General features: G+C 40.5%; 1 protein-coding gene across 42 annotated transcripts in view; it reads left to right on the top strand.

The window, feature by feature from the left end:
- ZBTB20 (zinc finger and BTB domain containing 20) overlaps nucleotides 1–12211 on the top strand; it is a 641091-nt gene that overhangs the window by 258575 nt on the left and 370305 nt on the right. For 20 of the 42 annotated variants that reach the window (XR_014563582.1, XM_083736534.1, XM_083736548.1 and 17 more), the window contains one exon: nucleotides 878–1004. The exons of 20 other annotated variants lie outside the window; for them this stretch is intronic. The gene's annotated coding sequence lies outside the window, so the exon portion shown is untranslated. Of the gene's footprint in view, nucleotides 1–877; nucleotides 1005–10061; nucleotides 10168–12211 lie in introns of all 42 variants that reach the window. 2 more of the 42 variants (XM_083736570.1, XM_083736569.1) reach the window with 1 other exon arrangement.

The following is a 12211-nucleotide window of genomic DNA, read 5'->3' as shown; positions in this document are numbered from 1 at the left end:
ACAGACAGCTTTCCGGGACACGTGGCCAGCATTACTAAACTGTTTCCCTAGGGCCACTACCAGACTGCCACTATTTTCAAGTTATGATTCAACTGTATACCAGCAAATTTGAGTTACTGGCTAGATGGGTGTCTTCTTCCTCCCTCTACTTCATGTGCACCCTTCTTGAAGTTGCCTGCTTGGTGGAAGAGGACGACCAAATAGATTTGGGGTTCTTGTGCACCAAACCTATTTCAAAAACAAAACTTCACACACACACACACACACACACACACACACACACACACACGTACCACCCACCTATTTTGTTGTGGTAAGAAAAGTGACAGGAAATTAACTGGAATGGGTAGAATAATGGTGGTGTTGGGTAACAGCTTATTACTTCCATGCAAAGCAAACAAACAAAAGCAACTCAGAATGCCAGTGTATAACCCTGAAGCAAATTTTGTGTAAAGAAATCTCAATGAATAGTGAAAAAAACAGGTGGTCTGGAAGAGCTATAGATTGGTGGTGCTTCCTTCTTTAAAATGGAAACATTTAACAGTTGCAAGTGAGTTTTTCCAAGTTACTATGACAATTAGACATGTTAATTGCACATATTGACAGTTGAAGTTGTAAGTGCCCTTTGTGTTGCATCTCCTGTTGTTCTGAGGCCTACCTAATAACTCCAGTGGCATTTATATTATAAAACTCTGATAATGATTGAAAAAATTGCTAGTCTGAAGACAGTAGTGAAAGTAGATATTCAAGTTTGTGTGCTTGTTTTATTTCAACAGTTTGTATGCCACTGAATTAAAGCAGACACTAAGCAGTGAACTTTTTAATGAAAAGTTGTGGTCATGTTCAGCTCTAAGCATCTTTCTTCTTCACCTTCTAGGGAACTAGAGGGCTTAACGCATCTGCTGCTTCTTGCTCCTGCTCTGAAAACAATCCCTCCTTATATTTGCTAGTAGAGCTCAACCTTGCATCCCACTCCATCATGTTGATTCTCATTTGGCTTCATGGTAAGCTTGTATTTGCTCTATGTATCTCTGTAAGGTAAAGTCCTCATAGGCTTAGCATACCCCCGATAATAACATTGAGCACTGAAATCAATATACTTCATGCCCATCCAAAATTGTTCAATCATGTCCCAGTTCCCATTGTAGGAAAAGGGTGGGCGTACTGAATTAGCATTGAAGTTGAGCTTCTGCATAATTTTTTTATACAAATAAAATATGAACTAAAATATGTGACAGAATTAAATCCATCAGATCTAATAAAAGAAATAGAGGGAAGCAAAGAAAGCTTGGACCTTAAATCCCATTAACCAGGCCAGAGAGAAAATGTGTTAAAAGGGAGCTGCACTGTATCTTTTCGCATTGTCTGTTGGAATAATCTTTTTCACCCTTTAAGTGGAGTGTTTAAAAATCCTGGTATTTCTGAAACAAAAAGAATACACAGCCACTGAGCTAGCTGGTTTTTATACCTTTTCTGAGTATTGTCCTTCAGTACAATACGGAGCCATTTCTTTGTTCTCAGAAGCAAGCAGTTAAATTGTATGTAAATGTATGCAAATTAGATGCTGTCTAATAAAGAGAGTCATTAGATGGAAAAATATTTAGTTTGGCAAAAGAAGAGAAAAGAGGGGAAAAGAAAGCAGGTGTATTTTGGAAGAGATAAATGTACGATTGCTAAAAGCCCTCTAACTTCGGATGAGGATTTCTAAAAAAGGCTATTTAAATTTATTGTAGGAGGTTTATTCCTTTGTTCTTCCATTTTCTGTGTGTGTCAAAAATTATACATACATAGTTGTAATATAAATGTGACATTTATGTAAAATTCAGTATATATCTTGAACAGGCTATGCCCTGTTTGTGCATCCACAAAAATAGATATGTTTGCATAAACCTATATACTTGAGGGTCTGTATAAAAGAGAAGATAGCAGCACTGAAATAAACCATTCTATTAATGTATGTTAAAAGTACCTAGATGATTCTGCAACCATTTCGTCCATTAAGTCATCTTACTAGGATTAGAGGTGTGATACTGTATTTCTGTTGTTCAAGCTACACAGAGCATATTGCTGGACTCAGGGGTACCAAGGGATCTCCATTTGGTGCTAAAACTGACCCTATTCCAAAGTAGCAGCAACCATTAGTGCTGGTTTTTCAGTAAAGGGAGCTGGCATTAGCTCCCTGCATGAGATTTTAAGCCTTGCACCACAGGCCCACACTTCTTAACATGAGTACATCCTTACACCAGCTAGGAGCTGTAGCAAAAAAACATTTCTTCCTCTTTGGCAAAAAATATATATGTGGCATTTATCCAATTGTACCCTATCTGAATTACACAGGTTCCTAGCTCTGTGAGGTTATCGGGATTCGGAGTTGGGTGCTACCAATATGTGGATAACCCTCAGTTCTATTTCTTCCTGTCATCAGAGTGAGACGAGGCCATGCAAGTTCTGCACTGTTGTCTGATCACTGTAATGAGGGCAAATAAATTGAAACTGAATTCCTATAAGATGGGCACGCCACAGCTGGGTGGTTCCTGGATCTGAGACTTAGGTGAGCAGCTCTGTTCGTGATGGAGTTGCAGTCCCCTTGTCTCTTTGATTTCAGCGGAGACCCAAGTGTCTGCAAGGAACAGCCTGAACAGGATAATCCATGCTGTGTTAAGTTCCCATTTGGATTACTGTAATGCAGTCTAGAAGGGCTGCTCTGGAAGACAACTTGGAAAGTGCAGTCTGTGTAAAATGCAGAAGCCTGACTTTTAAGTGGAATTGCTAGTCAAACCTATATTATACATTATACATGTTCTGCACTGACTGCCCACATGGTTCTGGTCCAAATTCAAGGTTTTACAGAAGACTCATAAAGCCCCCAAACAACTTGAGGCCTAAATACTTGAAAGAATGCCTCTCTCAGTATAAATATAGTTTTTCCAAGAGTTAAGATTGGCTGAGAGGTCCAACTTAGTTTCCTGGCAGTGGGTACACTATATTTGGTGGTCTTCTCCACGATGGCACTCTGGCTTTCAAACGCCCTGCTTCTTGAAATTCAGCTAGCATTGTCGCTTTTGTTATTTCATTGCCAGCTCAAAACACCACTTTTTATGCATGTTTAGGAAGTTAACAGTAATATTTGCTCATGGCTATGAATGTTATTTTAATGAAATTGTTGCTCCTCGCCCTGAGAAATTTGGATAAAAGGTGGAATGTAAATAGTCTCAATAAATGCTACTTGTTACAGCGTAAGCCTTGCCCCCACCTCACCGTGGAATAGGAATATCACTATAGGAATATCACAATAGGAATGGCAAGTTCACATTTCCTTCACACAGATGGGAAGAGGCATTGCTTTTACCTGCCTTGGTTTTTAATTTTTTTTTAACTTTATGCTCCTTGCTTTTACAGCAGCAAGCCCATGATTTCCTGCACCACAACCATTTACAGTGGTGCCCCGCAAGACAAATGCCTCGCAAGACGGAAAACCCGCTAGACGAAAGGGTTTTCCGTTTTGGAGGTGCTTCGCAAAACGAATTTCCTATGGGCTTGCTTCGCAAGACAAAAATGTCTTGTGAGTTCCTGCGGGTTTTTCCCCCTCCCCCCCTTTTTCCCAAGCCGCTAAGCCGCTTATCAGCTGATCCGCTAAGCCGCTTAACAGCTGATCCGCTAAGCCGCTTATCAGCTGATCTGCTAAGCCGCTTATCAGCTGATCCTCTAAGCCGCTTATCAGCTGATCCGCTAAGCCCACTAAGCCGCTAATAGCGCTAAGCCGCTAATGGGCTTGCTTCGCAAGACAAAAAAACCGCAAGACGAGACTCGCGGAACAGATTCTTTTCGTCTTGCGAGGCACCACTGTACACTCCTCACCCCTGGAAATCTGGTTAGCTGCTATGTAGCCATAGGGGTGAGTGTGTGTGTGTGTGTGCGCGCGCGCGTGCGTGTGTGTGCGTGCAAAAGAGAGGAATATTAGGGATGGAACAAACAGTGGCGTAGCATGGGTTGTCAGCACCCGGGGCAAGGCAAGTAATTTGCGCCCCCTAACCCATGGATTTGCGCCCCCTAACCCGTGGATTTGCGCCCCCTAACCCATGGATTTGTGCCCCCTAACCCCCAGATGTTGTGCCCGATGCGGCCGGCCCCCCCTGCACCCCCCACGCTACGCCACTGGGAACAAAAGAGAGGTAGCAGGACAAGGAGATACCTGCACTGGAGCTGCAGCAATGAAACTATTGGCTACTGAATTGCCTCCGCTTGTTCTGCCTCTTGGAGACCCACCTATCGCAACATGGTTTCCAAAGGAGAAGGAAACGTGACTATAATGTGATCATGTGATGCCAGTGTTTACATCCTCTCAGCTGTTTCCGCTCCCCTCTCCCTGCATCTCCCCTCTCCTCTCACAGTCAGGACCAGTGACCCTCTTACCCATCCACAAGATTTCTTGTTGAGGTTTTTTACCACTGCTTTGCTTCCCTCCCCCTGCCACTCTCCAGCCAAGGAAAGTGACCTCTTGTCACTTCCACTGGCATTGGGGCGCAGCCTCCCCTGGAATTAAAAACAAAAGAAAAAGCTGAAAAAGCAACAGAAAACTAAAAGAAACCCCAGGTTGCCATGCATCCTGGAAATTCCTGACACCTTTTAAAATTCAAATTTCCCCTCCAGACGCCATTTTAGGTGTCCGATTTCCTGGCATGTCCGGAATTTTCCAGACGTATGGCAAGCCTAGGAAAGATCAGCCTGCAAGCCTAGTATTCTGAACTTCTGATCAGCTTCAAACTCTGGAGCGATTGTAGCTCAGCAGCCGAGGATATACTTTGCATGCAGAAAGTCTCACGTCCAATCCCTTGCATCTCTAATTAAAAAGAAGAAGAACGCTAAATATATTTACGTTCGATTTTGACAACAGCTTTCTTATTATGGGCTAGATGGAAAATGTGTCTAGATATAAACTTCTTTTATTTTTGTTTCTTCTCTGATTTCTTAGGCAACAAAAAAGTCCTTAAATAGCTCCAGAGAATACCAAAAACCAGAGAATACCAAAAACCAGACTGAGTATTCTCTGTTAGTTCACAGAAAGTTTTAAGCATCAGACTTTGAATTCTGCCTAGTTTTATCACATCCTCTTTTAGCTCAGGGATTCTTCCACTCATTTCCATATGAGCTTGTCTACCTAAATTGACCCTTGCATGAGAATAGATTGGATTAAGCTTTCACCCAAGGCACCTTTTTGTTTCTCTGTGTGTGTGTTGAAGTTATATATTAAAAACTGTTTTCAATCAGATGTGTGAGTTTTCTGTTAACTGTTAACTTGTTGCCATGGCAGTACTGGAGCAATGTATGCACGTAGACATATATGTGTTTAAAATACACGTATATTAAATTAGTGTTTTAAAAATATTTACATATATAGCTTAGGAATTGGCATCATTCCCAGAATTACTGGAACTACCTTCCCCAGGAACATTTGGACTTGAATAATCTCCTTAGCAGCACCTCCCCCAACTCCTGAAGTATAACAGTTTGTAGAAATGGCGCTTCAGTTAGTACTTGACTTCTTATCTTGCAGTGACTGAGTTCTTTGGAACTGCAATATATGTTTTAGCTTTGTGCTTTAAAATGTCCTTTCTAATGGTTTCTCCTTGAAGTATTCAAAAATGTGAACCCCCAGCTGCAGAAGATGTGTTTTTGAAGGGTCAATAATGCTGTTGTCCACCTAGTCAGATTTCCGTCTCTTTAAGTATTATTTTGAGGTTTAGATAAACTACAGAACTCTGGATAGTTCCAGATAATGTTAAACCATTCCAAGCATATTTCTAAGATATTGCCACAAATGTTGACATCTGAAATCCAGTATGGCAGGCAACTGTAAGAAAATTGAATTTTGCAGTAGTGCCAGAAAGTTGGTCTGTTTGTCTTGTAAGTTCTTTTTCTAGAATCCAGAATGATCAGTGACATCCAGGTTCCCAAGATGGCTTTGTCTTCAAAGTAAAAGCAACTTCAGATGTTATACCAGTGAAGAGGGAGTAGGAAGCACAAGCATCTCGTGCTTCTTATTCCTTCACATTGTTGCAGTCTTCTGCATCACTCAGAGTTAAGACATATGCAAGTTTCTACAGGGCAGATGGAAAGGATTTATTTCACATGTTGAAGAAAAGGAAGCATGAAGCCACTTCCAACAGAGTGTTCCAATTTTCTCTGTGTGCTCAGGATGTGAATTTGGTAACTTGCACATTCACAAGATTAGTGATGGCAAGCAATAAGACAACTGAGAACTAGTCTCCCAACAGTTTGTATTAAATTATCAGTTCTAGAATTTACCATTTTCTGGGTGACCACCAATTTATTGGAACTGTTTCCAGTGTATATAGCGTTTCGAGATGTGTACTTCCTAAAATAGGTTTTAAAGAATAAAAGATTCTACACTAAACTAATCCTGGTGCTAGCAAATTGGCTGTCGGACTAGCAGCTTTTGATATTACCTAGTTATTGTTGTTGTTGCCGTTATTTCTTTTTAATTATGCAAAGTGCTAATCAGTTTGATTATGCACAGTGCTAATCAGGTTAATTATGCAAAGTGCTAATCAGTTGTTCTCTAAGCACATGGGGAGTGCAGAGGTGCTGATGGTGAATAGTGCTGCTACATGGGGGTAGTCACGGCAGTCGTTTTCTATTAAGAAAGAGGAGCAAGTGAGATGGCACAGAGAATTTTACCTCTTAAAATTATTTTAAAAAATGAAGACAGCTGTAGGGACAGGAATTCCACAACAATGGTACATTTGACCTAAAATGCTGTTTTTCTCTCCTAATAACTTGGTCAGAATTGAATGGGCTGGTGATATATAAACATTTTATTAATTTTCCAGAAAATTAATAGCTAGGATCCAGTACAGAGTTAAGCATGCATAAGACCACTGATATAGCATACTTGTCAATGTAGGAATGTGGCCACTGTGGGCTGTGTGTCTGCTACAAGTAGGGCAGTTTTTCTTATAATCATATTGGTGATAGATGCTTCGTGGTGGAATACAGTGGTCCCTTGGTTTACAACCATAATCCGTTTCAGAGGTCTGTTTGTAAAACAAAACAGGTTGTAACCCAAGGCACACTTTTGCCAATGGGGCCTCAAAAAATAATTTGTTTGTAATCCCAAAAAAGTTTGCAAACCGGGATACGCACTTCCGGGTTTGACGTGTTTGTAATCCAAAACGTATGCAAACCAGACTGTTTGCAAACCAAGGTACTGAGGTATGTGCAGATGATAAAAAGTAATGATAGGAAGTAAAATGATTTCACCCTGCTAGTTCATTATTAAACATAGATATATACAAGATATATATAAAAAAGATATATACAGTTATTGAGAAGAATTGGTTTTTTAACTAAGGAAAGTGAGCTGAAGGGATAATGGAAATGGGGCAAGTTCTAACAGAGTAGGAGGTCCACTAACAGAACAACACTTATGGTTCTGGAGGTCCCTTGTTGGAATTCTGGCCCGGTCAGAGGTATGTGCCTATCTGCAGGCACTGGCTGAATTCCTTTGACCTCCCTCCGGCGACTCCCGGCAGGAAAAACACACGAGGTCCGTTCCGGCGATTTTTCTCAGGCTGTGAGAAAAACACACCAACTGCTTCTCCTCCTCCCTGCTCCCTGCATATCCCCAGGGAGGGGAATAGGACACAGACAGAAATGTAACTACATGTCTTTATTTCTGTCTCTAGCAGTCATACAGTAAAAGATGTCTGCTCTCTTCAACAAACAGAGAGAAACTCCAAACTCCACCCATGTACATCCTGTACAGGTCATATGACACACACACTGAGCTAACATCCGGTGCTCAGTACAGAATGGACTGCCCCTTTGTTCCCATGGCAACAGTCACAGACTTCCTGTTTGGCTTTGCAGCCACAAGCAGCTGACTGAGCTGCTAGAGCCTTTGCTTGCTGCAGCATTGCTGCTTTAGAATAACATCCCTTCTCTCACACACCCTTCTGTAGACATACATCTCTCGCTGGTGTTGTTGTACTGGTAGTGATATATCCCAAGACTAGGCCCTTTTCCAACCCTCTGATTGAACAACCTCTCAAGGTAAGGAAAAGCTCCCACCTCCTACCCTGATTGTAGCAAGCTAGCTATTTATGAAGTGGTTGTACTTCTGCTGCAGAATCTCCCCACCTCACACAAAAAAAGGATTGTTCTGTAAATCTTAATAAAGATTGCCATTGGTCCCCATTTTTAACTGAATTCTGCTCCTTGCTCTTTCAATTATGTAATGATTTTATGTTTTAAAAAACCATGCTTTGATCTTTGGATGAAGGGTTGTATAAACATTTTAACAACAGCAGCAGCACATTTCAACAACAACAACAACAATGCCACATTAAATATTGAGTATTTGAAAAACTCTGAAATAGAATAAGTGGTGGTCATGCGTGTTTGAGGTACCATCTTGATGAGAAGCACCCAAACAGATCTACCTAGATCTAATAAAATGCTAAGAATTTCCCCTTCAAAAATTGGACCTTGTAAAAGTGCCTCAATTTTAGCATACATATTAACATCATATTACGAGGTGTTTTTTTTACAAGATGCACTATTTATTTTTAAATTAAAATGCTGACTAACACGTACCGTTGCAAACATGTGAAAAGAGAGTTTGTAATATAATAAGTGTACCAATAATTCAAGTTAGTCCCTCACTACAGTTAATATGAAGGAGACACTGGCATTCCATACTTTTTAGATTTTTCACTGCCAATAAGAAAAAGCTGATACGGCTGATATTAAAAGGTCTCCATACTAATTTAAGGACCTTTAGACCAGTGGTATTAAACTTAGGTACAATTTAAACATTCTGATTTTAGGATCTAAAGAATTGGGTACTGGATTAGTTGACACAGGCCTGGATGCAGAAGATGGGAAAGGGCACCTAAGTCTCATTGGAATATGCATAGTATTGTGTTGATACTGGAAGCTCAGCTCTTTGACAGAGTTAATTACTATTTTGTAATGTTATCATGTTTGTTCTCAATAAACGGTTATACTTTTTAAAAAGAAGTTAAGCAAGAAAACACATAGAACCTGGTCGAAATAACTAAAAAATAATTTAAAAAAAAATCTCCAGTAAGTAGCACCTTAGAGACCAACTAAGTTTGTTCTGGGTATAAGCTTTTGTGTGCATGCACACTTCTTCAGATATCTGAAGAAGATATTCGTCTGAGGAAGTGTGCCTGCACATGAAAGCTTATACCCAGAACAAACTTAGTTGGTTTCTAAGGTGCTACTGGACAATTTCTAAATTTTTATTTATTTATTTTGACTGTGTCAGACCAACACGGCTACCTGCCTGAATACAACCTGGTGTTACTGCATACACTGCATGCAGTTTGGACATCTCAGTGTACATGCCGAAACCACTCTCTTACATGCAGTGTACAACCTCATATGCAGGTTACATACGATACCTAGGGCGGTATCCAGCAAAACAGTTCTGCTAGCACGTGGGCTTTTAGCTATGCAATAAAGCTTCCCTGCCCTCTCCTCTCTAAGCACCCCATAAATCAGCTCTGGAGGGTTGGGGAAACCCACTGGAACATATCAGTCTGTACCTGTGCAAGTACTGTACTTGCACAGGTACAGACTGATATCCACTGGAACATATTTAGGGGTTACACAGATAGAGGTTATAAGTTGTTTAAAATTGTTCTTAATATGGTGTTTTAATCCTGTAACCCACACTAGGACCTTAGAATGATGGGCAGGTAATATATACTGTTAACAAATAATAAAGTCTTTTCCTATGGGCCTGCCAGCTTTTCTTTTAACACCAGTGATATAAATTTGGGATAATGTTTTTTAAGAAGGTAAGAAATTTACTACCTAGTGTACTGCATACAAAGGTAGATGTAGACTTTCACTACAGTATGATCAACTACATCCAGTTTTTGATTATACCTCCTCTTACAATTCAACTTAGAGTGCATTGCTATGGAAGGAGTATCTCAAATCTTGCTACTGTCTCAACACCAATTATTCAACTAAATTGGTTCCATACTTAACACAAATGTATTTTTCAGTGCTGTTACTTAAAGTGCAGAAAGAACACATTCTGGATCCTCGTGTACATAATAAGCAACTAAATACGCCTATTTTCTACTAAGCCAAGAAGTCTGCATTTGCAAGGTATACTTCATTCTGTATAAATCATCCATGCTAAGGAATTTTTGTTCATTTAAAAATATTTTATTACATAAACATTGCCAAAACAATTGGTTTTTCCCTTCCCACCTCCTCCTCCAGAAGACTAATGTGTCAATTTTTCCCATAAGTCTATATGCGTAGTTGGTGGGTGCCAGTCATCAGGGTAATCAGTGCAGCATCAGGACACACTTGTGGGCTAGAGTTGCTGTAGACTGTAGAGATTCCGTCTCAGTCTCCTGGCTCTCTGTACAGAAGTGGGATCTAGAGCGTTCATTCCTGGTATTGGGCAATCCAGACAGATTAGGGCAGGCATCCCCAACCTGCGGCCCTCCAGATGTTTTGGCCTACAAATCCTATGATCCCTAGCTAATAGGACCAGTGGTCAGGGATGATGGGAATTGTAGTCCAAAACATCTGGAGAGCTGAAAGTTGGGGATACCTGGATTAGGAATTCTGCTGGTTTACCATCTGACACAGCTGGTCATGGAAGTGATGGTGATGACTCCCAGACTGCTGGTTTTGGGGGACTCCAACAATTATACTGAGGCGACTGGCTCTGGAGTGGCTTAGGACCTCATGGCTGCCATGATGACCATGGGGCTGTAGCAACATATCAGTGGTCCAATGCATATGGCAGGCCACACTTTGGAACTTGTTTTCTCAACTGGGCAGGAACGTTGACTTGAAAGTGGGGGATACTGACACCAGCCCTTTGTCATCATTAGATAATTTTCTGTTGAGATTAGGCTTTCAACACCTTTTCCTTCTGCAGATCCATTAGGATCCATTAGGATGGTCCACCCTTGGATACTGAGTTTTCTGGCTGATATGACTGGTAGTCTTGTCAAAATTCTGGCTCTGGAAGCTCTGGAACATCTGAATGGCTCAGGCCATTGACATGATCACCCCTGAGCACCATCTCCTGCTTTGTGGGAGTTTCTCTCCCTGGTATACTCCAGAGCTTAGTGCTAGGAAACAGGCTGGGAGATGGCTCAAACATGGCCTTAGTCACTCTGTATGATATACATATATTAGTAATTGATGACACGATGTACACACTGTTGGGGAGGGGGGAGCATTAAGTTGAAGTAAGGAATTTAATTCATCCTTATGAAAAATTTAAATGGCATTGCTTGGTCGATAAAAATAGTGAACCTTAAATTTTGGTCCTTAAAACTGCTTTAAAAGAACAGGAAATGAAATTCCATACCTGTTCTGAATGAATTCTCTCATGATTTTTAGCATCGTGCGATCTATTGATTACACATTGCAGTTGCTTTAGTATAGGAACATTCTGATGGACAATTAACTAAGAATTTTACTGGTTCAATGGGCTAGAGATAGGAAGAGCTAGCGGCTCTTCAAGGCAAAGTCAGATTGGTCAGGAAGCAGTAGGTTTTGGTTCAGTGCTGTCTTTGAACTCCATATTTTACGTATCTGAAATGTTTCACCTTCCATTAGATTTATAGGTATATGGGTTCCCACGAAGCACTGGAGGTCTAGCTGTCACTTCCCTCTTTGGGTCTTTGATATGATATATCTACACCTTTACAAAATATGTAGAGAAGAAGAAAAATGGAAATGCTTATTTTATTTGAAGCTACTGGAATCCATTCATAGATTCAGAATCAACAGGTGTAACCTAGGACATGTTTAAGAGATTGCCCCTAACTATGATAACTGGGCACGCTGGGTCACTTCTGAGATAAATTAGGCTTATGGGCTTTTAGATAAGGGAAGTTTTTGAAAATTGTTGTGAAGTTTCCCAGTGAATTTACATAGCCATTTTAAATCACTCTATAAAATGGTAATACCTTTAGTTTTCCTCTGGCACAAGACAAGACAAGAAGTTTTGTTTGTTATATTTTCAGTAATTCAATGAACTTGCCATTTTGACCAGGTGGCTTGCTTTTAGAGAAAAACAAGTGTAAAGCCCACTTAGTCTCACTGAACTGGTTGTACAGTTCTTTGGGTCCTAGTCATAATGTTTCCTTGATTCTGTTATGTTGTGGCAACATGTGAAGAT

The sequence above is a fragment of the Podarcis gaigeae genome (genome assembly GCF_964106915.1).
Source record: "Podarcis gaigeae genome assembly, chromosome: 4".
In the NCBI taxonomy this organism is placed as follows: Eukaryota; Metazoa; Chordata; class Lepidosauria; order Squamata; family Lacertidae; genus Podarcis; species Podarcis gaigeae.
This window is presented reverse-complemented; position numbering and strand designations above follow the sequence as displayed.